The sequence below is a fragment of the Capra hircus genome, chromosome 3 (assembly GCF_001704415.2).
Source record: "Capra hircus breed San Clemente chromosome 3, ASM170441v1, whole genome shotgun sequence".
Classification (NCBI taxonomy): Eukaryota; Metazoa; Chordata; class Mammalia; order Artiodactyla; family Bovidae; genus Capra; species Capra hircus.
The window spans coordinates 32,745,824-32,773,150 of record NC_030810.1 but is presented as its reverse complement, the minus strand read 5'-3'; positions in this window follow the sequence as shown (position 1 = coordinate 32,773,150).

Below are 27,327 nucleotides of genomic sequence, written 5' to 3'. Positions count from 1 at the left end.
AAGGTGAAGGAGCTTGACCCTCCAGGTTACTAATAAATAGGAGAAGCTTAAATTGAAGACCAGTGTGTCTTTCCAAAGCTTCTGCTTCTAACTGATATACTCTGCTGCCTGGCCTACAGTCTATACCCTCTTTCTGTATCATTTCCAAATTTTTCAACTAAATGTCCAAATTTTTCATTTTTTCCCTTTTGGTAACCAAGTAGGAAAATAGCCTGGATCAACTAAGTTCATGTATGTGAACCTTACCGTGTGCCAGATCAGAGGTCTGGGGACACAGATGTGAAGGGTAGACCTCTGCTTTCAAGAAGCTCCCATTGTATGAGGGAGACATGAGCACAGTGACCTTGATAGGAAACAGTCTGTAGGAGAGGTATTAGGGAAGCTGTATGAATAGAATGCCATTTGAGCTAAAACTTAGAGGATAAGGGTTAGGAGTTACCATGCCCTCCAGGTGGAAGTGAGCACAGGAGCAGTGCATGGTGTGAGAAAGGGGCCCATGAGACCTTTGTGCTAGTTGGACTGTGAGATGACTGTGGGTGATTGTCATGAAGGATGATGCTGTATTTACCCAGGGGTCACATTATGAAGGGACTTGGATGCTACTCAAGGGATATTGGATTTTATTAAGTAGGTGATGGGGAGACCCAAAGTTGTTTAGACTGAGGAGGAATATTATCAGAGCTGAAATTCAGGGGCTTCCCCGGTGGCTCAGTGGTGAAGAATCTGCCTGCCAGTGTGGGAGATGCCAGAGACACATCTTCAATCCCTGTGTCAAGAAGAGCCCCTGGAGGAGGAAATGGCAACCCACTCCAGGATTCTTTCCTGGAAAATTCCATGGACAGAGGAGTCTGACAGGCTATAGCCCATGGGGTCGCAAAGAGTCGGACACGAGTGAGCACGCATGCAGGCGTATTTTAAATCTATGGTTAAAAGCTTTGTGCATTCTCTCTCTAGCTCGTCTGCATTTAACAAGAGACAAGAGAGAGAAACCAAATCTGTGAACCTTAGGTGATGGAATTTCAGACGCACAGGCAGACCTGGGATTCCTAATTCCTTAGTCAAACCACTTAGATGTGTTGTCTCCAGATGTGGTTGGTCACTTAGCTATTAAGAAGATGGCTAGAAATCCAGATTCCTGGGGTCTACCTTCTCCAGGTGCTAGTTCAAAAGATCTGGTCTTGGGACTTGGAATCAATCTTTTTAGAGCTGGCCAGCTGAGTCTAATAAGCCCTGGCTTACATAGCTACTTCTCACATTGGTTGATTTAGTCATTAAGTCACGCCTGACTCTTTGCGACCCTCTGGACTCTAGCCCACCAGGCTGCTCTGTCTGTGGGATTTCCCATGCAAGAATACTGGAGTGGGTTGTCATTTCCTACTCTAGAACTACTTCTCACTTATGCACTGAAAATACTGCTGCCAACATCAGGAATTTTATTTAAAAAGAATTATCTCTGAAACCCCTTTCCTCCCAAAGAAAAGGTTTATGTTGCTAGAAGCATTTATTAGCTAGAGAAGCAGAACCAATAGGATGTGTGAGTGTAGGCATATGTGTAAATATCTATTTAACCCTATATATATACATATGTATATATATAAACAACACCAATGCGATGTGTATACTCACACACACATCCTGTTGCTTCTGTTTACATATCAATATATAGAGATTTTTATATCTACTTGTATATAAATATTCATTTCTATTTATATATACAAAGATATTTATTAATATTATAAGAAAATGGCAACTGCAATTATGGAAACTGTTAAGTCTCAAGATCTGTAGTCAGCAAGCCAGAGTCCCAGAGAATTGATGGTGAGGTTCCAGTCTGAAACCTGGCTGGGCTGAAATCAGTGCTTCAGTTCAAGTCTGAAGGCAGGGGAGGGGAAAAAAAAAAGAGTATTCAAACTCAGGCAGTCAGGCAGAGAGAAGTGCCCTCTCCTTCAGCCTTTTTGTTCTCTTTGCTGTATTCAGATCTTCACCTGATTGGATGAAACCCACCCACCTTAAGGAGGGCAAAATCTGCTTTACTCACTCTACCAATTCAAATGTTAATTTCATCCAGAAACATCCTCACAAACATACCTAGAAAAACATTTGACCAAATATCTGGGAACCCCATGGCCCGGTCAAATTGACACATAAAATTAACCATCAGGATATACCAAAAGGACTTCATAGTAATAACAGGATCTCTGTGATAACAACAAGAACAAGAATCATTATTATTTGTGCCCCTCTAGAACCTGGCAAGATAGGTGTATAACCAGTGTTTGAAAGTGAATGAATGAACAAGCATATTACCATCAATGTTTATTAAGTGTCTTTCTCACCCCATTATTTTATTTCACACATAATAACTCCACTGGGCAATTGAAATAGATTTCACTATTACCTGCCATTTTTGAGAGGGCTTGTGCAGGGCACAGAGAGGTAAGCTTACTTGTCCAAGGACACAGAGTAAGTGACAGGGACCAACTCAAGCCCAGAGCCTCTTTTGTGATCTTTCTATCCTCATTCATAGCAGATTAATTCTCAGCAAAAGCATGCAAAGGCCTTCATATCTTCTACCCTGACCACCAGCAATTTTCTGATCTACATCTATTGCTAGCTGTAAATATAGGAGAGGCGCATATTAACAAGCAAAAACCAAGAGATATGTTTGCACTCCGTGCTACTAACAGGCAGGATAATTACAAGAGTGCTGCTCGACAACAAATTAATAAAAAAAAAAAACCTCTCCTGCCAGTCTCAAGTACAAATTACACAGCAGAAGGCAAGGAGAACCTGGATTTGACAGTTGCAGGATAACAACCTTGAAATATATCTACATTATACAAGGGGTCTTTGGAGGTCTGACTTATGTACTTGGTTGCAGGCCGTGCTAATGAACTGCCTAAATGTTCATCTTTCTGTAGGACCATCTATATATCTTTTAGGGTCAAGTTTTACCATGATTAGGAAAACTGCTTAGTTAGTTGTGGGCTTCTAGTCATTTTATGTGTTTCATATGGTTCAATAAACCTGTCCAATTAATCAGAAGGCATTATATTAATATATAGCTGTTTATCTCACAACAGTTTCTAACAAACTTCTATGAATAGACTTAATAAGTTATTCTTTATTTTCCTATTGTGCTTCATAGTTCCTTCACTTGACAACTATTGATTCCATGGTAATTTTTGCTAATAACTACAGAGTTGCAGAGACAAACTATAGTCCTTGCTTTGAAGTAGCTCACTATTATAATATGGTGGTTCTCCATTCTGCTTAGTATTAGATCACCAAAGAGCTTGATGCCCAGGCCCCAGCCTAGATATTTTGAGTTGTTTGGTCTGAAATGGAGCCCAGACATCAGTATATCTATTTTTTTACTATTAAAAAAATTTTTTTTTTTTTTTAAATTTGGCTGCACCAGGTCTTAGTTGCAGCACGTGGGATCTTTGTTGAGGCATGCAGAATCTTTAGTTGTAGCATGCACACTCGTTAGTTGCTGCTTGTAGGATCTGGTTCCCTAACCAGGAATCTAACCCCAGCCCCCTGCATTAGGAGCAGGGAGTCTCCGCCATTGGACCACCAGGGAAGCCCTATCAGTATATTTTAAAGCCTCCCCAAGTGATTGTAATATTCAGAGTCCATGTCTGGTGAGAGCAATAATTACACAGCCAGATAAGGTGACCCACTTTAAGTAAAAGAAGAGAGATACTGTACATGTAACTGGCTGTGGGATGAGAACGCTAAGTGCTTCTAGGGAAGGTCTGGAAAGGTCTTGCTGGGGCTGTTAATTTATGTTTGAGGATATCAGAGAGGTTTATTTTTAACTTTTAATACAGTTTTATTATCATATTATTTGAACTGGAGAATGTAGATGAAAAGGGAAGGGAAAAAGAATACCAGGGAGTATATGTGCAAAGGTTTTTGGGGAAATGATGTCTGTGTCTTCAGAGAATTTTGAGTTGTTTAGTTGAGCTGAGCTTCCCTTATAACTCACATGGTGAAAAATCTGCCTGCAATGCAGGAGACCCTGGTTTCATTCCTGGGTCGGGAAGGTCCGCTGGAGAAGGGATAGGCTACCCACTCCAGTATTCTTGGGCTTCCCTTGTGGCTCAGCTGGTAAAAGGATCCACCTGAAATGCAGGATACCTGGTTTCAATCCATGGGTTGGGTAGATCCCCTGGAGAAGGGAAAGGCTACCTACTCCAGTATTCTGGCCTGGAGAATTCCACGGACTATATAGTCCATGGGGTCACAAAGAGTCAGACACAACTGAGCGACTTCCACTCACTCACTCACTCACTCAGTTGAGCTGAAGTGTTGAGTGTATGAATTCATTGTCATTAATTCTTTCATTCAAGCACTGTTTATTGTGGATCTCTGCTGTTCGAGGCATTGCGTTAAGTGCTGCCAGGGATTCAAAAATAAGACAAAAGAGATCCTACCACCAGACAAACTCATAGTCTATTTAAGGAAACACATTGTGAATGATGAAGATGTTGACTATGGTGATTGTGATGATGGTAATATAGGGTGCTCAGTCACGTCTGACTCTTTGCAACTGTAGCCCACCAGGCTCCTATGTCTGTGGGATTCCCAGGCAAGAATACTGGAGTGAGTTGCCATTTCCTCCTTCAGGGGATCTTCCCAATCCACGGATTAAATCCATGTCTCCTATCTCTCTTGCACTGCAGGCAGATTCGTTACCACTGAGCCACTTGGGTGGGGAGGGCGGGGTGGTAATACAGTAACCAGAGCTTAAAATTTAAACTTTGATCAGACACTAAGTTACTTTACAAATGAAAATTTAAAGTGAAGTGCCACATTATATTATTGCAGATATATAGAGAAAATGGCCTGAAGTTGAGAGAATATAAAGGGAGATGATGAGATATCCTTTAAAGATATTCTTGCAGAATCTCTACTTTGCAATAAGAGAGGAAGAAATGGGGAACTGGTCCACCTCCAACCTTCACAGCAAGTGAGAGGGAAAGGACCTGCCTCCACACCCAATCTCAAAGGGAACAGCCGGTGGTGGAAGCTTTGTGAACTGGGAACTGGCCTCCTTTCTCCCCAGAAGATAGAGATGAGGGGTGAACACATATGCATTGCAATGGGCCAGGTAGCAAATTAGACTTTGCAGGAGGCATGTTAACTCTCTCACATATTCTTTGTTTTTTTCCATCTTTCAAAAATGTAAAAAACATTCTTAGCTTTGGAGGCTGTAGTTTGCTGACCCTTGGTCTAAGGGAAAAATGGCCTGACCCTTAGAGGAGGAAGCCTGGAAGCAAGGATGGGGATGGGGCCATCATCTCCCATCCAGGATAAAGAGGTACAGCTAGGGTGACCATTTAATTCACTAGCCAAGCAGGGATACTTGGAAGAGTGAAAGGGAGCACTAATAACCAAGGAAGTTAATGAATGATAAGTCATGGCAATAGGACTAAACTAGAACTCCCCAGGCAAACTGGGGTGTCTGGTCTGGTCACCAAGTGTATAGGCAATGGTACCGTAAGCCTTAAGTCTCCAGGCACTGGGGCCTCGAAACAGTGCTGTCCAGTATGGTAGCCACTAGTCACATCCAATATGGGAGCCACTAGCCAGCAGCCAGTATGGTCACTGCTAGCCATATCCAGTGTGGTTGTCACCAGCCACATGTGGCTAATGGGCACGTAAAATTTGGTGGCTGAACTGAAATGACCTGACAATGTACAATATAACCTTGATTTCATACTAAACACTTAGTTTGAAAAAAAAGTATAAAATATTAATATTTTTATATTGGTTACATACTGAAATGATCGTATTTTAGATACATTGGTGGTGGTGGTAGTTTAGTCACTAAGTCATGTCCAACTCTTGTGACCCCATGGACTGTAGCCCGCCAGGCTCCTTTGTCCATAGGATTCTCCAAGCAAGAATACTGGAGTGGGTTGCCATTTCCTTCTTGAGTTGAATAAATTATTTATGCTAATTTCACATGTTTCTTTTTACTGTTTAATGTGTGGCTACTGCTGCTGCTGCTGCTAAGTCGCTTCAGTCGTGTCCAACTCTGTGCGACCCCATAGACGGCAGCCCACCAGGCTCCCCCGTCCCTGGGATTCTCCAGGCAAGAACACTGGGGTGGGTTGCCATTTCCTTCTCCAATACATGAAAGTGAAAAGTGAAAGTGAAGTCACTCAGTCTTGTTTGACTCCCAGTGACCCCATGGACTGCAGCCTATCAGTTTCTCCATCCATGGGATTTGCCAGGCAAGAGTACTGGAGTGGGATGCCATCATCTTCTCCAGTTTAATGTGTGGCTACTAGAAAACAGTAAAATTTTCATATGTGGCTCATGTCTGTGACCTGCATTGTATTCCTATTGGACAGCACTGCTCTGAAGAGTTCTTCTTAAAATTGTTCGTTAGACCAAGAGGCAGCCTTAAACATCTGCCAGACCCAGAGCCCCTAAAGCCAGTTTGCCTTGCTATGACAAGTCCAAGTGAGACCTTCCCTAACTCTTCTCCCTCCTCCTTTGCCACCTGCAACCCCTGTGGATGAGGGGGTGGTGGGCAACCCCTCTTTAGCTCCCAAGCAGAGGCAGATCAGAGAAACCAAAGGGCAGTTCTGTCAGGCATGTCCTCTCCTCCTCTGTGTGCCTCCATCCTCAAATGGCCAGAACTGGGAGACATGGGATAGGCACTAAAGCATGGTTGGGGTTTGGTTTATACCTTGTACTGACATTCTCATTTCTGAAGTGGAACTGTGCTTGTGACTTAAAGATCCTATAGAACTGTTAGAAAGGCAATGCAAAAGAATGCTCAAACTACCGCACAATTGCACTCATCTCACATGTTAGTAAAGTAATGCTCAAAATTCTCCAAGCCAGGCTTCAGCAATACATGAACTGCAAACTCCCTGATGTTCAAGCTGGTTTTAGAAAAGGCAGAGGAAGCAGAGATCAAATTGCCAACATCCACTGGATCATGGAGAAAGCAAGAGAGTTCCAGAAAAACATCTATTTCTGCTTTATTGACTATGCCAAAGCCTTTGACTGTGTGGATCACAATCAACTGTGGAAAATTCTGAAAGAGATGAGAATACCAGACCACCTAACCTGCCTCTTGGAAAATCTGTATGCAGGTCAGGAAGCAACATTTAGAACTGGACATGGAACAACAGACTGGTTCCAAATAAGAAAAGGAGTACGTCAAGGCTGTATATTGTCACCCTGCTTATTTAACTTATATGCAGAGTATATCATGAGAAATGCTGGACTGGAAGAAACACAAGCTGGAACCAAGATTGCCGGAAGAAATATCAATAACCTCAGATAGGCAGATGACACCACCCTTATGGCAGAAAGTGAAGAGGAGCTAAACAGCCTCTTGATGAAAGTGAAAGAGGAGAGTGAAAAAGTTGGCTTAAAGCTCAACATTCAGAAAATGAAGATCATGACATCTGGTCCCATCACTTCATGGGAAATAGATGCAGAAACAGTGGAAACAGTGTCAGACTTTATTTTTCTAGGCTCCAAAATCACTGCAGATGGTGACTATAGCCATGAAATTAAAAGACGCTTACTCCTTGGAAGAAAAGTTATGACCAACCTAGATAGTATATTCAAAAGCAAAGACATTACTTTGCTGACTAAAGTCCATCTAGTCAAGGCTATGGTTTTTCCTGTGGTCATGAAGGTTGAGCACAGAAGAATTGATGCTTTTGAACTGTGGTGTTGGAGAAGACTCTTGAGAGTCCCTTGGACTGCAAGGAGATCCAACCAGTCCATTCTGAAGAAGATCAACCCTGGGATTTCTTTGGAAGGAATGATGCTAAAGCTGAAACTCCAGTACTTTGGCCACCTCATGTGAAGATTTGACTCATTGGAAAAGACTCTGATGCTGGGAGGGATTGGGGGCAGGAGGAGAAGGGGACGACCGAGGATGAGATGGCTAGATGGCATCACTGACTCTATGGACGTGAGTCTGAGTGAACTCCGGGAGATGGTGATGAACAGGGAAGCCTGGCGTGCTGCGATTCATGGGGTCGCAAAGACTCGGACACGACTGAGCGACTGAACTGAACTGAAATGAAGAATAAGCAACAAAGTCATGGAGTTTTAATCTGGGGGCAGGGAAAGACTAGCCCATTGAATATATTTATTTTCTATTCCATTATTTATTTAATGTTTTACTGTGAAAACTTCAAAGCCTGAATTAAGGTGGAGAGATTACTGTAACAAACTCTCATTTACCCATTACCCAGAATCAAAATTTCAATTTTTTGCCAATCTTATTTTATCCATTATCCCTTTTTAGAGTAGGAGGAGGGACTCAAGTATTTTAAAGCAAATCCTAGACATTATGTTATTATACTCATAAACACTTAAGTATATAAAGGATAAAGATTTTGCTTTTAATGTAGCTGATTTTATTTTAAGAGGACAGCAGGAAATTTACAAGTATGTATATTTCAAATATATCATGAATCATGCCTATTAGCACACTAGTATCAATAACAATAATAGGTAAACTGCAGGAACTTTAGAGGTCATTTAATCCTGTCTACCGAAGCTCACAGGGAGGAAGGGACTTTGCCTGGGGGCCCAGATCGGGGACTCGGACCCAGGTCCATCCTCACAAAGTACAAGCTTGCTCATTTGAATCTCATTTGGAGAGATCTGAACTTGGCTTCCGGAGGGCCTCAGCTGAGTCTCCCTAGCATCTCCAAGACATCCCCTTTGCATTTCTATTCTGCAAACTGAGAATCCAGGAGAAGCGTCTCTAATATCAGTTGTAATTTAATCGGCAGATTAAATTTGGAGGTCTGCATGGAGCACTTAGACACTTAATGTCTTGGAGAGCCCTTGAGTGATACTTCAGAGAAAAGTCAAAGCAAGCAGATCCTCAACATATCCAGGTGGTTTGAGGTTAGAGAGTTGACTTGTGAGGAACAGTTTTATTAAGGGTTTTGCCTGTGGGCTCTCTGTAGATCCCAGGTCAACTAATAGTCTGAATTCTCTAGCAACAAGAACCCTTCTGCCAACTTCTTGGAAGTTATCTTTCCCTGACTGTCAGGAATGCTTTGCTTTTTAAGGGGAGTACAAAGATTATCTAAACCAACTATTCTATGCCCCTGGTTCCCAGCCCCTTAACTGCTTCTGAGCCTAATGGCAGCCTCAGCTCCTGGGTTCACATCATCTCAATTTAATTGGATGCTTCATATTGCTCATTGATCCAGATCATTCCCTGTTATTCCTTTAAATCCACTGCTCCCTGTTTCCATTTTGCATGATTTTTCAGTCTTTCCACTGTACCCACCCCTACATTTGCCTCCAAACTTCCATTTTCTTAAGTCAGTTCTGCTCGTATGGTTCAAGTTGCTCTCTTGTCATCATTCTCTGTTTTGGTCTTTCAGTCACATTCCTTAGTTTTCCCATTATCCAGCTATCAGTGTCATACACGCACACCCCTCTCATTTTCCCACTTAATCCCTTGGGGCTCCATTCTTATTGGTATGCATTTCCTTATTTTCCTTTAGAAGTCTCCCTTCCAGTAGTTTTATCTGAAATATGTAGAGGTCTGTCTAGATATCTGCCCCTTGTTAGTCATGGCAACTTGGGCAAATTACTTCACTCTCTTCAGTTTCCTCATCTTTAAAAATCACGATAACAAAGTGACTACCTCATAGGGTGGAAGGTCAGTGCATGAAACACATTTATAACAGTGACTAGCACATAACAAATGATCACGTGGATCATACACACGTGCTCAGCTCTTGTGGCCAAGAGACGACATCCATACTAGGAAGACTAAGCCTGGGGGTGACTCAGGCTTTCCACCATGCGCTAGGTTCAAACCAATGTTTCCTATAAGCCTCCAAGCTGTGGATCTGAGCTCAAATGATCTTTTTTTTAATGGTAACTTCATTTCTGCAACACTTGTTTTGTCGGTTGATGTCATTTGGGAACTAGCAGGAGTCTGGCCTTTTATTCTCTGGAGACGCCTTGACCCCAGCAGTTTTACCCAGTTTCTCAACGGAAATCAGCTGGGCTTTCAGGGCACCTTGACGAGGAAAGCTTTGTCTATAAGGGCTGCTCTCCTTCTTCCCTGAGAGGAACCATTTATAGAAGTCAAAGTTGAAGTTGCCCATTTACTGCAGAAATAGCTGGCATTTCTCTTGATTAAATACTAATAATGATGAAGACAATGGTGCTGAGTTAATCTCATGAAACGCTGTTACACAAAGTTCCTTGTATGGAGATATAATCTCTGTCCATGGTTTATTGTTGAGTGAGGAAGCTCAAATATATTCAAAGCTCCTTACAAGAATTCTAGCAATAACAGCTATAAAAAGCAGAAAAAAGAGTTATTTTAGGTGATTAGTGGCCATGCTTCATGTAGAAATGGTATTTAAGCACTTTCTTGAACACTTCCAGTTAAAAGGGGAGAACTCATTACTAAGCAGGGTAACCCAGTTTAATGTTGCCTGGGATTACAGGTGGATATTTCCTATGCTGTTGAATTAAATTTCACATTCCTCATTCTCCCTCCTGGGATTATACAGACAGGTCTTAATGCAGAATAATTCGGTGATTCTAGTGCATCATCAGAAGAATGGAATAATGATGGCATTTGCTGGGGGACTGATTGTGGACTTTTTGGAATCTAAGAGAGCTGTTATTTTTCTTGGAAGAAATGTAGTCATGATAAATATTAAAAAAGAAAAACAGATCACACATTGCAGCTTTTCTGGAGAGGGGGACTTAGTAATCTGTGCTTCTGATTATTCTTCTTGCAGTGATTTAAGGTTATAGAATCATTGACTCTTTAAGTTGAAGGGCATTTAAGAGATTTAAATCCAGTTTAACCACTCAGGAGCTACTCCAGAATGGTGATTCCTCTTAGAGCATTTCTAGTTGATGCTTGATTAGTTTCACCAATGGGGAGCTCTCTGCTCAGTAGGAATATTTCAGAAACGGTACAATAGGGAAAATATTGGTCAGAGTATCAGACAGAACTGGGCTCAAATTTACTTTACTGGTTATATCAGGAAAGTCACATTGTGTTGGTTCTCAGATGTGTCATCTGTAAAATGGGGAAAACATTGCCTATCTCATGGTGCCATTATATATATGAAATGAGTTAATGGAAGAAATCTCTCTAATCTCATATATAGCTTATGGTGGTATTAGATAAATAGTAATTAACAGTATGTAGGCAATAAATTTTATTTATTCTCTTCTTCCCATGCTGAATATTTTCTTGCCTTCTGAGATTGAAAAATGGACCACATTACTGATGACGTAAAATTGTTAATAAGGCTATAAATGGGAAAGCACATTTTTATTCCCTTTCTATTTTCTAAATTTAATACCTAGTGTTATAGCTTCGAAGTCATGGGCATTTGTTCCAGCAGTGAATGGGGCCTCTGTTGCTGGCCAAAAGAACTTTCCCATAATTTAAAAATAAATAAAATATGAATTGCTCTTGTAGTATGAATCACCCTTCATTTTTTTGGCCATCAGAATGTCCTGAGCTATTTTAACATCCCAGAATATTAGAGCCGGGAGTCATCTTGGAGGTTATATCTGAGGCATTCATTTTATAGATAGAGAAACAGAGGCCCAGACAGATTGTGACTAGTTCAAGGTCTTGCAACCAGTATGCGGGGAAGCTGAGATTTAAGACAAGGCTAACTCCAAATGCCATGACCTGTCCATTGTATTGCATTGCTGCTCCCTGGAACAGTACTATTTTCAGGTGACACCTTTGGTCTCTGCCCAATTGTCAAGACAGTCATTACACAATTGCAGTTTTTTCTCTCCTTTGTGCATCATCTCTTACCCTGAAGCCTGCCCATAGGAATTTGACAACTGAGCACTGCTTTGAATTTCTCAGGGCAGACTAGAAAGGGTCTGGAGGAGGGAGAAATGTCAGTGGGGATTTGGAAATTGGAAATGATTATGAAACCAATTAACACCTTTTGATTCCAGAAAAGTGATTAAGAAGAATTTAGATAGGGATTGAAGGTCAAGTGAAATGTGTACTAACATGTTTGCAAAGATACGTTGACTTAAATATTCGGGAACATGTTTCATTCTCTTAGAGAAACACATAAGTATATTGTAAGGCTTAAGGCTCCATGTCATTTAACCACGGCAACTTGAGACCTTGCTAGTCTGTGTGCAATGCAGCAAACATCAGCTTGTTGAGTAATGTTTAAAAATGCCTCCATTTGCTTTCAGATCCAGGCAGGGGGTGGGGGACTAGAATGACAATTTGAGATGATGATGAAGCCCCTGTTGAAATTTGCCCACTCAGCACATGTTTACCTACTCTGGGCTAGGCATTTGGGGTGGGTATCAAGAATAACACTGTACTCATTCCTTTAGCCATTTGATAATCATGTAGCATGCCTGCAAGATGCTTGAAATAAGATCCTGTGTTTCTTAACCATTCTATACTCTTACCTATTTATTCCATAAAGATTCACCATCTACTATGAGCCAAGAACTGTGTTAAGCAGTATACATCATGCTTTGCAGGCTTTCAAGATAAGATCGTAGGAATGAAGAATCTATCTACTTAAGCCAAGTTTAGCCTGGCTCTAACCTCATCACTGTCACCAAATCTGGAGGATGCTGCTGATGCTACCATCAACTGGGTTTAAAACCAGCTCCTGCCATATATAGGCGCAGTGTCCCAAGTTGGAATTCGTGACTTTTTTCCAGTTCACAGAACTCCGAACTCTCTTTATCACTCCCCAACTTTGTCTCTCTGAGGAGACTGTGAATTCTCTTAGAATAAAGACTTGGTCTTATTCATCTCCGTTGCCCCCTCCTATGAGACCCAGGGCAGTAGATTACACACACTTCTTCCCTCTGCTATATTTTTCTCATCCTCCTATCTTCTCTCATTCTTTCCCTTCTTCTCTTTTTTCCCCTTTCTTTTTTCCCTCTCTTTTCCCTTTTTTGATTCCTCCTATTTCTTTTCTCTCTTCTGTCTTTTCCTCTGTTGCCTTTCTATCTAAAAACACTCACTGGGTTCTATGCATTGTACATTGATCTGTGGAATCCATACTACTTGCCCTTGCTGAAGTTACAGACTTAAAGAAGAGAGAGCAATGCACGTAAGAAAGTCCAGCACTATCTAATGAGTAGTTGATGGAAGCAGCACTCAATATAAGAGCACAAAGATGAACTCAACCCTGAGATAGAGTATCAGTTCAGGTCAGTCATTCAGTCATGTCCGACTCTTTGCGACCCCATGGACTGCAGCACGCCAGGACTCCCTGTTGATCACCAACTCCTGGAGTTTACTCAAACTCATATCCATTGAGTCGGCGATGCCATCCAACCACTTCATCCTCTGTTGTCCCCTTCTCCTTCCACCTTCAATCTTTCCCAGCATCAGGGTCTTTTCAAATGAGTCAGTTCTTCACGTCAGGTGGCCAAAGTATTGGAGTTTCAGCTTCAGCATCAGTCCTTCCAATGAATATTCAGGAGTGATTTCCTTTAGAATGGACTTGTTGGATCTCCTTGCCGGGTATGGGGACTGTCAAAATTTCTTATGGAATGAAGGCCCAAGAGTGAAAGTTTGCCAGACACACAAAAAAAGTTGGAGTGTAGTCAAGGTGGGATGGGCCCAGGCAGAGGACACCATATTCCGAAACCCATAGAAGAGTGTTCCTTAGAGGAGCTACAAATGTACTTTATGCCTAGAGTCTGAATACTAATGAACACTGGTGATGTAAATTCCTGATTCTGGGAATTCCATGTCAGCTGACCCCTAGGCCTTTCCTTGCCAGCTATATCTCTAAGGTCTTAGCCTTGGACAAATGCCCATTCTGAGTCCCTGACTCCAGTGGCCAGAGACGTTATACTAAGTGGTTAAAAGGACATCCTAGAAGGGCAAGAGAAGTGACTTCGTCTACTGCAAATAGCCTGGGGAGGGACTTAAGGGTCATGGAGGGGATCAGGAGGTAGAGATAAAACCAGGGTTTGAGAACTCAGCACATTAAGATCTGTGGTCATTAGGACAGGCTGGATTCAGAGATGTCAGCAGATAGAAAAGAGCCCCAGCTACTGAAATGAAGCTAGAAAGAGAAAAGGAGGGAGAGGGAGATAGGGGTATGAGATGGAGGCAAGAACAGAGAGAAAAGGAGAGACAGAAACAGAAAGAAAGAGAATAGGAGTACTGAGCTGGGGGTGAAGGCACTCGGAATGGACGCATTATGATCATCAGTCTTGCTTTTGAAATTCCACCTGTGTACGCAAGAACTGTGGTTTCTGAGCCTTGGTTTTTATCATCTGAAAAATGGCTTGATGATGCCTAAAACTAGGCCTTATTATGTGGAGTAAATCAGTTATATTAAAGTGCCAAGCAAATTGCCTGACTATTAGTTGCCTTATAAGTGGCAGTCCTCTAAAGTCTTAGCTAAACAACTAAGTGGGCAGACATTGGCTAGGGAGGCAGATGCTACTGACAAGAATGAGGAAGAGCCCCAAATTTGGGGGACCTGGTAAATTAAATAGGTTGGGGATACACATGGCAAAGACAGGGACTACTCATGGTGATTAAGAGCACTATCAACTACCCACCTGATAATAAGCAGAGCAGGGTTTGAAGATGGGAGCCAGAGGGGTGGCATGGTTAAATGCCTCAGCTCTGGAGCCAGAAAAGCTGGGCTCAAATGCTAACTCCGCTGCTGTTAGAGACGGTAGGTTACTTAACCTCTCTGAGTTCAGTATCTTTACCCATATGGTGGGGATGATTACCCTGTGTGTTAGTTGCTCAGTTGTGTTTGACTCTTTGAGACCCCATGAACTGTAGTCTGCCAGGCTCCCCTGTCAGTGGGATTTTCCAGGCAAGTATATTGGAGTGGGTAGCCATTCCCTTTTCCAGGGGATTTTCCTGACCTAGGGATCAAGCCCAGGTCTCCCACACTACAGGCGGATTCTTTACCATCTGAGCCACCAGGGATTACCCTGTAGGACAATGATAAATTCAGTGTCATGTGCCTGTGAAGCAGCTAGCAGAATATACAAAAAGGAGAAGGCAGCAGCCCCAAGGAGGACTGGAGCTCCGACTGCGTTGGGCTGAGACTCCTGAGCTGCTATGAGGTCCTCCACACATAAACTCTTCTCAGCCAGGCCCACCTGGCCTCCAGGAGGGCACCCCAGTTGGGAGCCTATTACCCTGGTGGCCACAGCAGGGAAGATAGCTGCCACTCACTGAGCCTCAGCTCAGGTCTGCGCCATGCTCTCTTTTCTTCCCAAACCTCACTGACTCCTACATCCTGGGTCACCCAGGTAGGTAGCATAATTCCAGCTTAGAGGTGAGGCAGGAGCAAGGGGAGATTTGCTGACTTGCCAAGGCCTCAGCGGGATTCAAACCCAAATCTGCCAGGTTCTAGGGTTGTGCTTCTTTAACCAGCCTCCCATCTCCAAATTGGCAGCGTGACAAAGAAGATGGCAGGGCAGAAGGAACCAGAGCATGCCTTTGGAAAGAGCATCTTGCTGAGAATCTCCAGCCCCCCATTGCCAGTGATTTGGGTTGTTGTTTTCTGGGAGAAAGCTCTGCCTGGGCACAGGTGCCAGTCCTATTTGGCAGAGAATGACAGGTTTCCAACATGAGTCTTCTAACAGCCTGTGCCTAATTGCAGAGCACTTCTGATGAGATGTCTGTCATGGGCGTTTTGCTAAAGTACAATCCAGGAGTCATCTTAGGTACTTGCTGATCAACAATTCCCGAAGTGACAATGTGGTCCAGAAAGCCACCCCAGTCCAAGGGTGGAGCAGTGGAGGGGGTAGTGAGGAGGGCCTGGGCTTAGGTGTGAAGATGTATCTGCCTCCCATTCTGGTGCTGCCAGGCCACTGTGACCACAGCTCTTAACCTCAATTCCTTCATCTGTGAATAAGAGAAAATTCTGTGTGCACACAGGTGTGCCTTGAAGATCAGAGGTCTAGCTGCAGAGTGTCTCGTACAGAGCCTGGCACATAGGAGGTTCTGAATAACAGCAGGTAGTTGCTGTTATTTGCTATACATCAAGAATCTTGTCCTCAGCTCTGTGAGGGCAGGGACAGTACCTGCTCTATGCACTGTTACATTCTCAGTTCCTGGCAGTTTACCTGGCACATAGGAATGACTTTGGATGGATAGAGAAAAGTGTTGATATTTTGTGGGTAGTTTGGACAGAACATGTGGCTGGTTGACTAATGATGACAGAGGCAATAAAGATACTGGGGGAGTAGTTTGAGCAGCTCTGGGTGATGGTGCCACTTGCTATGTGGGGAATGCAGGAGGTAAAGCAGATCAGAGATGGGTGAGGGAAAGATGAGATCATGGTGTTTTTTTTTTTTTGTTTGTTTTTTTTGCTGTTTATATGTTACTTTTTTTTTTTTTTAATTGAAGTACAGTTGGAGAAGGAAATGGCAACCCACTCCAGTATTCTTGCCTGGAGAATCCCGTGGACAGAGGAGCCTGGTGGGTTACAGTCCATGGGGTCGCAAAGAGTCAGGCATGACTGAGCGACTCAACAGCAACAACATAGTTGTCTTACAATGTTGTGCTAGTCTCTGCTGTACAGTGGAATGAGTCAGCTATATGTATATATATATCCCCTTCCTCTTGGACCTCCCTCCCACCCCACCCACCATCCCAGCCATCTCGGTCATCACAGAGCACTGAGCTGAGCTCCCTGTGCCATACAACAGCTTCCCACTAGGGATCTATTTACACATGGTAGTGTATACATGTCAGTCCTATTCTCCCAGTTCACCCCACCCTCCCCTACCGCTCCTATGTCCACATGTCAACATGAGATCAATTTTAAGTAAATGTCTGCAGGACATTAAAGAGAATATGACTAATAGATACAGAAAAATGTTCATATGGGATTTAGCTGGGTAGAGGGGGCTAGTATTGCAGCCTTAACTTCAGGAAGTCATCTTTGTGTCTCAAGATACCATCAGGTGCAAAGAACAAAACACAGTGACTCAGGATGACTTCAACTACAGATGGGCAAACTGGGGCCCACAGGCGATGTCCAACCCAACTGCCTATTTTTGCAAGTCATGTTTTATTGGAACACAGCCAAGCCACGCCCCTTCATTTATGTGTCATTATGACTGCTTTCATGATCCAGGGGCAGAGTAGCTATTTCAGAGACTATATATATGACTGGGACAGCCTGAAATATTTACTCTTTGGCCCTTTACAGGAAAAAAATGTGCTGACTCCTAACTTAAATAATGTATTATCTCAGCTTAATGTTTTATCTCATTTGCATCTTGTTTTTAGATTCTAAATATAAGTGATATCATATGATAACTTAACTTACTCTGTCTGACTTATTTCACTTAATATAATAAGATCCATCCATGTTGCTACGAAACAGAAGCAGACTCACAGACCTAGAAAACAAACTTGTGGTTTTCAATGGGGATAGCGGGGGTTGTGGGGAGATAACTCAGGAGTTTGGAATTAACACATCCATACTACTATATATAAAATAGGTAAATGACAAGCACCTACTATATAATAAAGGCAACTGTATTCAGTATCTTGTAATAACCTGTAATAGAAAAGAATCTGAAAAATTGTATATATATATATATATATATATGTATGGACGAATCACTTTGCTGTACACTTGAAACAAATACAATGTTGTTAGTTAACTACACTTCAATAAAAACAAACCAAAATAACCCCAATATATTTTCTCATTAAATACCGAGGCTCAGGTTGGTTCCTTGGTTCAAGGATGTGATGGGGATCCAGGGTCTTTCTGTCTCACTTGACCTTGAGTCTGTCTCAGTGTCCAGTTTCCATCTCACTCTGCATCCCCTGTATCAGCTCTGCCCCATCATTGCATGGTGGCAGCAGCAGTTTCCTGCTTTACATCTGGACATGACGCATCCTGATGCTGAGGAAGGACCACCTGTCTCGCAGACATCCTCCTCCTCCTTCAGTCGGGCAGGTCCATTCCCTCAGTTCAATGACATGCAGTAGTCAGTCATTAAACAAACATTTTTCCAGTAGTCATATATGATGTGAGAGTTGGACTGTGAAGAAAGCTGAGCACCGAAGAACTGATGCTTTTGAACTGTGGTATTGGAGAAGACTCTTGCGAGTCCCTTGGACTGCAAGAAGATCCAACCAATCCATCCTAAAGGAGACCAGTCCTGAATACTCATTGGAAGGAATGATGCTAAAGCTGAAACTCCAGTACTTTTGGCCACCTCGTGGGAAGAGTTGACTCATTGGAAAAGACGCTGATGCTGGGAGGGATTGGGGGCAGGAAGAGAAGGGGACGACCGAGGATGAGATGGCTGGATGGCATCACTGACTCGATGGACGTGGGTCTGAGTGAGCTCCAGGAGTTGGTGATGGACAGGGAGGCCTGGCGTGCTGCAATTCATGGGGTCACAAAGAGTCGGACATGACTGAGTGACTGAACTGAACTGAAATGAGCTGAAACAAACATTTATAAAAACATCCAGCTCGTAGGCATCTACACACTTTTCCTCCTGTCTCTTGCTCTAGGGTTTACTCTGCAGTCCCTTCCCTAGCAAGGGAAATGGGATTAACAGGCTGGCAAAGACTAGTGATTCTCGATGCTGGCAGTACATTAAATGACCCCTGAGACTTTTAAAAAGAGAAATACAGCACACCTACACATATTGGATTTTTTAAAAGCGTCCTGGGCGATTTTAAGGTGCAGCCAGGATGTAGTGAAACCTGCCTTAGACAAATCATTTTAGAAAGGAATAGATGTTGGGAACACAGATGTTATGACCAAACACAATTTCCATGGAGAAAAAAATAGAGGCCGTGAAGGCTAGGTCCCTGCTCAGGACAGGCTTGTCAGGAGTAGCCTTGGCTGGAAGGCTGGACCAAACAAGATGTTAGTCCAGTTAAGACCAAAGGCAGCATAATCAGAAATATACAGTGTGACCAAGGAGTAAAGCCAGACTTTAGAGCTAAGAAACAGAATTAAGTAGGAAGTTTAGGGGACAAAGTGGAAACTGAAAGTGGGAAAATGAGCCAAGAGTGTGAAGAAGTGTGGAGGGCGAAGGAGGATGGTAGAGAGGTTCAGAGGCATATGAACAACAGGGGGCCAGAGTCCAGAAGTGATGCCAGGCGGACTCTGAGCAGAAAGACAGTTGTTCTGCAGAGTCAAAGGGATGGCGTTGGACCAGAACGGCCAGGACACATGTCTCTCTCAGGCCCTTGGGCTCCATTTGGCCTCTATCAAGCCTGTATAGCTGAGGTCAAGCTACCGATGGGCAGCTGCCAACACATTCCTTCTTGTTTGACTCTGGATATATAAAGGGAGCCTGCAGTTTTATTAATTAAAAGCATCGAATTCACAATAGGTTTGTGAAGGCTGAACTCCGCCCAGGCCCAGCAAATGCTGAGGAGAGGCTGAAGTTGTTCTCTGATGTCCAGTGCTTACCGGTTCTGTGTCTCCTTCCTTCCTCTTCTTTTCTGTTGTCCCTTCTTTTCTTGGAGGCTTTCTCTGCCAGCATCTGTGTTCCATCCCCCACTTCATCAGTCAGGCAGGTCTGTTTCTTCAGTTCAGTGACATCCATCAGTCAGTCATTAAACAAACATTTATAAAACGTCCACCACGTGCCAGGCATCCACATGCTATACTCCAGAGGCACCGAGATGGAAGGCTGCTATGTCAGCTGTCAAGAGACTCATGTTGGATGGACCAAGGCAGATTCATAAACAAGCCATTATAATTTATGGGGACAAGATATGGCCACAGTGTGATTCTTCAAGTCCTAAAACCAAGCAGTGGTTGGAAGACCCAGTGTCCAGGAGCCCTAACTACACCTGCCGTCTTTGTTTGGTGCAGGACAACTCACCCAACTGCATGAACTCAGCCTCCTGATCCTGTCAAAATAGCAGGGCAATGACTGCTTAGAATCACCCACTGTGACTGCTAGTGGATTGATAGCTATAGCGTCTGAGTGTTTTCACAAAATAGTGTATCCTTAGACAAAAACAGAGGTATTTTAGTATTTTATTATTCTTACCCATCCTGGGTAGAAATAAACTTACAATAACTCTTAATTCAATTTTGGAGCTCAAGCTCTCCTTTTATCTAATGTTAATAGCATAGAAATAATATGAACCTTGATTAGGACTATGTTAAAAACCTGGTTCTCCCAATTCATTGCTCTGTGTACTTCAGCAAGTTGCTTAGCTTCTCTGAACTTCAGTTTTCATGTTAGAGGAGCAATAACACAGTAACATCTATTTGCATGGGTGTTATGAGGAATAAGTAAAGTTATACATATTTCGTTTATTTTTATTTTATTTATTTATTTTTGGGAGCACTCCGTGTGGCATGAAGGGTCTTAGTACCCCTATGCCATGCTGTGTTTAGTCGCTCAGTCATGTCTAACTCTTTGCAACCCCTTGGACTATAGCCCGCCAGGCTCCTCTGTCCGTGGGGATTCTTCAGGCAAGAAAACTAAAGTGGGTTGCTGTGCCCTCCTCCAGGGGATCTTGCCAACCCAGAGAGCGAACCCAGGTCTCCCTCATTGCAGGCAGATTCTTTACCATCTGAGCCACTAGGGAAGCCTCTTTGTACCCCTACCAGGGATCAAACTTGCACTCCCTTCAGTGGAAACACAAAGTCTTAACTACTGGGCCACTGGGGAAGTCCCTGTATTTATTTATTAAGTCTAAAACCCTGGTACATAGTGAGCATTCAGGAAATGATAACCACTATTATTATTATTATTGTTATTATTATTAATTGCATTATTATCAGCGCTGGTCAAATTTTACACTACAACCTTCTTGCCAAAAGAGAAAAAAAAGAATGACTAAAGCTTGATTTGCACATTTGTCGATTTCCATGTTAGAACACTGCCCATATGGCTGGTTTCAAGCTAATAGGAGGTGGGAAGTGAAGTATACTACTGAATCCAGTGTCCTCTCTCTTGACCTGGTGTGAGCTGCCTCCAGGACACCATTGATGGTTATTAACATTATTTACATAAATAAAGGCAATGGGACAGAAGCTGGGAGCAGCTGTGGGTTGGAAACAACCATCCAGACGTATGGGAAGGAGTCTTACCAGTACTTTGTCTGACATTTACCATCTGACATATGCTTTGCTCAGGATGATCAGTCATATCTTAATTAAGGAATCAATGCATATGTATGCACAGGGTTGTTATTATTAAAGGAAGCCCAAGAAAAACTCCATTGCCTTTATTGAATATGTGATTGAGGTCAACACTGCTGTGGTTTCTGGAAGAGCCTGGATTTCCCATCCAGCAGACCCCATGAATCAGAGACGCTTTCCTTGCTGTCTCTATTCCTGGGATCCCAGCTTCTTCTCTAGGGTAAAATAAGTAATGGTAACCATACTAACTTTAGATCATTGGGAGTTTTCACATCCATTTTATTACTTGATCCTCATGGCAGAGCACTGTTATTTCCACTTTGAAGGAAATGAGATCTCTTTTAGCCAGGATAATTTAGCAAAAGCTACTGTAACAAATAATTCTCAAATCCCAATGGCTTAATATAACAAATGTTGATTTCTTACATTATAGTCAGAGGTGGGTTGGGGGACTCTCCTCTAAGGGGAGACCCAAGGGCATTCTGTTGGCCAGAACCCAACTACATGGCCTGTGCCTCTAAGGAAAGCTGAGAAATGTAGTCCTCTTGTGCACCAAAGAAGAAGAACAGTAGGCATATAGTCAGTCTACACCCTGGAGGTGAGACTAGCTACATAGCCAGTGGCAAGTGGCATGTACTCCTCATGCAGGCCTGGCTCTAAACCCTCTCATACAATCTTCCATATCTCCTTTCTTCCTGTTCACATTGGGCCAGATGGGGGGACCCAGAAGAGGACTCTGAAGAGGCTGCAGGGGTGGCAGAGATAGAAGCTGGAAAAGCCTGAGTCCCTGAGTCACCCCATGGAGTACAGCACCCTCCCCAACACGTTTCTGCTTGTGATGTGAGAAGTAAACCTCTGCTGGGCTAGGCCACTGAGGTGTGAGTGTTTGTTTCAACAACTGTGTTGATGTCCCTGGTTAATTCCTAGTAGATCCAGAACTCAGATATTGTACTTCCCCAACCCCCTGTGTCACTGGTGTCAGAACCACATTGTGTTTTAACTGTCTTCTGACTCATCAGTCCTCGTCACAGCAAACCATAACCTCCTGGAGTCAGAAGCTGTGATTTATTTCTTTTCTCACAGTCCCTGTAAAAGGCTCAAGGAACATTTGTTAAATGTTAAACAAGCAGTCTTGTATTTGTTAAAAACGTAGGTATATGCTCAACAAAATATTTTTAAGAGGAAGTGAAACAGGAAGGATATGACGTAAGAAACCAATTAATTTTGGTTGACTACTTTAAATATTTATGTTCTAGAGGGAAAAGAGAGAGGAGATCAGGAAAAAAAAATTCAATAAATATTCAGTCTTATGAAGTAGAAAGACCTGAGTTTGTATCTTGAATGTCACTAAACTAGCTGTGTGATGTTGGACAGATCACATAGCTACTCTGTGCCTTAGCTTTCTTGTAAAATGAGGACAATAATGGCTACCTCAAAGATTAGCAATGTAGGATTTAAAGAGATCATGTTGGACCTTGATTTAAAATGAAGAGCTTGAGGTTCTTCCCTAGTGGTCCAGTGGTTGAGGCTCTGTGCTTCCAATGCAGGGGGTCTGGGTTCGATCCCTCATCAGAGGACTAGATCCCACATGCTTCAACTAAGACCCAGCACAGCCAAAAGTGTTGTTGTTGTTGTTGTTGTTTTTAATGACAAATAAAGCTTAAATAAATAAAATGAAGAGTTTGGACTAGCTAATCACTTGGACTTCTTCCAGATCTGCCCATTTCATTTATAAAATACAGACTAAAGGTTGCTCCACAGAATAATGTAAAAATGATTATCACTCAGGATTAGTCTAACCTGGTAGAGATTGTTTTTTCCCTACTCCCTTTTGTATTCTCCTTTTGAGGCTAGAGGGCTTCCCTGGTGGCTCAGATGGTAAAGAATCTGCCTAGAATGCTGGAGGAAAGCAGATCTAGGCTGGGCCAGGCAGGTAAGCCCTCAGAAAGTGACATCTGGGTGAAGGTTATACTAAATGTAAGAAGCCAGGGAGACTTGGCAATTGATGTGATATCTGGCATTTGGGTAGGACTCTTCACTTCTGTGAGCAGGTTACCTCCTGTGTGAAAATGGAGATACCACTTCCTCAAGAGAATTAAAAGAAGGAAATTTGCAAGAAAATATCAAATGTTAGGATGGCAGATAGTTTTTATTTTCCCCATGTCAGCTTCAATCAATTGATAGCGATTGTTTAAAAGAAAGGTTCTGCAGTTTCCCCTTCCCAGGCTGGATGTGCAGTGGGGGAGGTACCCTGACCAGGAACCCTGTTTGTGATGGATGCTGGGTGGGGGCGGGGGAGAGGCAGTGGAAGCACGTGGGCTGTGTTGCCGAGGGCCAGGGCAGGATGGAACACCGGTAAATGTTAGTTGAGTCGAATGGAATTTGAACAGTCATTGTGCCTCTCTCAATTTTTAAGCAAATAATTGAAGTAGAGTATAAAGAAACTGAAATGGAATATGGGGAAATTAACATGGAAATCACATTGCAGGCACTTGACAAAACTAATTAAACTAGGAAATGCAGCTAGATTTTTTTTTTTTTTTTGGGTGCATAAACATTCTTCTTCTCTTGCAACAAGGGGGTAAAACCGACAAGTGTTCAAATTACGCTTTTATGTGTGCGCTCTTCCAAGCATGCGTGGCACTTTGAAGAAGGTTCTATTGTGTTTGTACCAGGAGATTCCGTAATTGCTCTGAGAATTCCTGGGATTTTTCAGATGTGTGTGTGTGTGTGTGTGTGTGTGTGTATATATATATATATATATATATAATTCCCCTCCCCGCCTGCCCCGAGTGAAGGCAAAACCTAATGCTTCTTTCTGTAATAAAAGAATACAGCTGCTTTCCAATCAAGTATGTGGCCTGGAGCCTTGCTGCTTTCATCTCTAAGGTAGGAACAATCCTGCCTACCTTATAGGGTTGTTATGAGCATCATATGAGGGAAGGGATGTGATGGAGCTTATGAATCATACAGGACTGTTCACACCTTCTGGATTAGAGTTGTTAACAGGGTGTAGCACTGGAGACGCATGAGGACAGCCAAACCTGGAATCCCAGTCCTGCTACTGACTAGCAACGCACATCACCTCTCTCTGTCTGTTATGTTATCGGGAAAATGGGGGACATAATAGTACCTCCAAGGTTTATTATATTAACAGAAATCTTAAGAATTAATAAATATCAAACTTTTAACATAATGCCTGGCATATAGTCAGTGCTCCACAAATTTTAGCAGTCCTCATCAGCATCACTGTTAAACACGATGGATTATCATTTAATTCGCTGACCTGAGTTGCTTAGAAATATCTGCTCTTCTGGCTGCTATGATGATGTCAAAGACAAGGACATCATGCATTCAGCTGTTAGGAAACTTCTATCATAGTAGTGGGAAGCAGAGAGCAAGTGAGCTAAGAGCTAATTTATCTTACAGACATGTTTTTAACTTTTCCTCTGAAAGGGGAATAGAGGCATTTTTCTTAAAATAATTTATATTACCCAAAGATCTTCACATGCATCGTCTCATTTTATCCTCCTAACGGGAGTTGGTGATGGACAGGGAGGCCTGGCATGCTGCCATTCATGGGGTCGCAAAGAGTCGGACACGACTGAGCAACTGAACTGAATTGAACTGAACTGAACAACACTTTACTCCTGGGGTCCTCGAACCCCAGGCCACTGACCTGTACCAGTCTGTGGCCTGTTAGGAGCCCAGCCACACAGCAGGGAGTGAGCAGCAAGCCTCATCTGTACTTACAGATACTCCCTATCCCTTGCATTACCACCCAAGCTCCTCCTCCTGTCAGATCTCATTAGATTCTCATAGAAGGGCCAACCATACTGTGAACTGTACACATGAGGCATCTAGGTTGCATGCTTCTTTGAGAATCATTCTGAAACCACCTCCCTCCCCTGGTCCATGGAAAATGGCTTCCACAAAACTGGCCCCTGGTGCCAAAAAAGATGGAGATTGCCACTTTATCCTATAAACAATCATATATCCTGTAAAATATGTGGGCTGAATCTCAATAATATGTGACACCTTGCACAATGCCCTTATTTTAGCATTCCTCTGACAATTTGGAGTGTATAACAAAAATGAAGCTGGAATATTGTTTAGTTGGACACTTCTGCAATGTTCCAGAGTACACAGGTTGAGAATCACTAGAAATTTAAATGGCTATGGTACTAAGTCAATGGTAATATATTAGAAAACAACTGTATTTTCCCCCCTTCCTAGAAATATGATTTAGTATCAAATTCTTGGATTTTCAGTTTTCTTATCTGAAAAGTGGTATAAATGCTATCTAACTTTCTGAGTTGTTCTGACATTGAAATGAGAGAGTCTTTGTGTGTTTCTGGGCTTAGCACATATTTGTAGGTGTGTACACATCGTTTCTGGAATACATGTGGACAAATAATACACAATAGGTATTATTTAAAGGTTCCCATTAATAGTCTTACTATGTGACCTGCTCATGATACCTAACCTGGCCAATCTTTACTGCTGTGAATCTTTTGGAAGAATGTAAGTTTTCAAGCACCACCATCTGGCTATAGCAAAATAAGGTGACATGTTCCGGGCTGAGTTGATAAACTCAAGAACTGGAACTTGAACTCAAGTCTTCTGATCCTGGATTCCTTTCTGGGTCTTGAATAGATACAACAAGGAGATTTGGCTTGAGGTGCATTAAAATGTCTCAGATTGGTATAAAACTAAGCCTTCCTTTAAGTCTACTCCAGGTGGAAGATACAACGAATTTTCTTTGGCCTTTTTTTCTTTTTCATGAGAAATACTTTATGTAATATTGGAAGGTCTGAAATCTGATTCCTTGCTTCATTTCTACACCTATTTTTTTTTAATTTATTTTTTTAATTTTTTTCTTAATTTTTATTTTTACTTTATTTTACTTTACAATACTGTATTGGTTTTGGCATACATTGACATGAATCCGCCACGGGTGTACATGAGCTCCCAAACATGAACCCCCCTCCCACTTCCCACCCCACATCATCCCTCCGGATCATCCCTGTGCACCAGCCCCAAGCATCTTGCATCCTGCATCAAACATAGACTGGTGATTCGTTTCTTACATCATAGTATACATGTTTCAATGCCATTCTCCCAAATCATCCCACCCTCTCCCTCTCCTACAGAGCCCAAAAGTCCACTTTACACATCTGTGTCTCTTTTGCTGTCTTGCATACAGGGTCATCATTACCATCTTTCTAAATTCCATATATATGTGTTAGTATACTGTATTGGTGTTTTTCTTTCTGGCTTACTTCATTCTGTATAATCGGCTCCAGTTTCATCCACCTCATTAGAACTGATTCAAATGTATTCTTTTTAATAGCTGAGTAATATTCCATTGTGTATATGTACCACTGCTTTCTTATCCATTCATCTGCTGATAGACATCTAGGTTGTTTCCGTGTCCTGGCTATTATAAACAGTACTGCGATGAACATTGGGGTACATGTGTCTCTTTCAATTCTGGTTTCCTCGGTGTGTATGCCCAGCAGTGGGATTGCTGGGTCATAAGGCAGTTCTATTTGCAATTTCTTAAGGAATCTCCACACTGTTCTCCATAGTGGCTGTACTAGTTTGCATTCCCACCAACAGTGTAGGAGGGTTCCCTTTTCTCCACACCCTCTCCAGCATCTATTGCTTGCAGACTTTTGGATCACAGCCATTCTGACTGGTGTGAAGTGGTACCTCATTGTGGTCTTGATTTGCATTTCTCTAATAACGAGTGATGTTGAGCATCTTTTCGTGTGTTTGTTAGCCACCCATATGTCTTCTTTGGAGAAATGTCTATTTAGTTCTTTGGCCCATTTTTTGATTGGGTCGTTTATTTTTCTGGAATTGAGCTACATAAGTTGCTTGTATATTTTTGAGTTTAGTTGTTTGTCAGTTGCTTCATTTGCTATTATTTTCTCCCATTCAGAAGGCTGTCTTTTCACCTTGCTTATATTTTCCTTGGTTGTGCAGAAGCTTTTAATTTTAATTAGATCCCATTTGTTTATTTTTGCTTTTATTTCCAGTATTCTGGGAGGTGGATCATAGAGGATCCTGCTGTGATTTATGTTGGAGAGTGTTTTGCCTATGTTCTCCTCTAGGAGTTTTATAGTTTCTGGTCTTATGTTTAGATCTTTAATCCATTTTGAGTTTATTTTTGTGTGTGGTGTTAGAA